The sequence below is a fragment of the Lipotes vexillifer genome, unplaced genomic scaffold (genome assembly GCF_000442215.2).
Source record: "Lipotes vexillifer unplaced genomic scaffold, Lipotes_vexillifer_v1.1 scaffold957, whole genome shotgun sequence".
Taxonomy (NCBI): Eukaryota; Metazoa; Chordata; class Mammalia; order Artiodactyla; family Lipotidae; genus Lipotes; species Lipotes vexillifer.
Genome location: NW_006791360.1, coordinates 176,563 through 177,474, shown reverse-complemented (window position 1 = coordinate 177,474; position 912 = coordinate 176,563). Strand labels below are relative to the sequence as shown.

General features: G+C 46.2%; 1 protein-coding gene across 1 annotated transcript in view; it reads left to right on the top strand.

The window, feature by feature from the left end:
• DZIP1L (DAZ interacting zinc finger protein 1 like) overlaps positions 1–912 on the top strand; it is a 43,148-nt gene that overhangs the window by 11,056 nt on the left and 31,180 nt on the right. The gene's annotated exons all lie outside the window — the stretch shown is intronic.

The following is a 912-nucleotide window of genomic DNA, read 5'->3' as shown; positions in this document are numbered from 1 at the left end:
CAGTTGCCCTTTAGTAGCTTGTCAGGTGGCCCGGCCCTCTGCCAGGCTCTGAGGATGAAGACACAAATCATGCTGGTTCAGGTTTAACAGAAATTCATAGTTTGGGGGTGGGTGAACAGAAGGAATCATTGGGGCATGATGTTAGTGGATTGAATGGTAATTGACATAATTAATATAATGTTAATTATGAGAAAAGGGTCAGAACCTTTCCAGTAGTAAATGACAAAACAGCAGTCTAACCTGGCTTAGGCCAATAAGGAATTTATTGGTTAATTTAACTGGAAAATCCAGGGTTATGGTGGGACTTAGGTGATGGCACCAGAATCTAGTTTCTCTCTCTGCAGCTCTTGGCAATTCTTTGTCAGTGTGGATTCCGTTCTCAAACACTCTGTCCGTGTGGCAGCAAGTTGGGCCACTGCAATGCCAGCATCTCATTTTCCCAGGTTCAAAGCTGGCATGGTAGAGGGACTAGTCTGGTGCCTGGTTTGTGAGTGTGCTGCTTGGGGTGGAAAAGGGGAAGCAGGGAAGGGTGGGTTGAGGGGACGGGCTTATAATTTGGAATAATTGTAACATATTCCCTGCCCCCCAGCTGATATTCCTTCAAACAACTAGAAATTCATGTGTCACTTTAGAACTCAGGAGTGGGCAGAGTCCGTCAACCCAGACTGTATCCATCTGGATTAGGTTTGGCTGTGGGTGACAGGAAACCTCAAATTATAATTGTTTAGACCAGATAGAAGTTTATTTCTCTCTCTCATGAGCAAAGTTTAGAGGTAAACAATCCAGGGGTGGCATGTAATCGCGGACCCAGCTCTGGATGTGTTTCTCTCCAGCCTCATTGTGTGACTTCTGCCTCCTGGTCCAAGATGGCTGCCTGAGTTCCACCTCTCAGGTGCACATTCCATTCAGCAG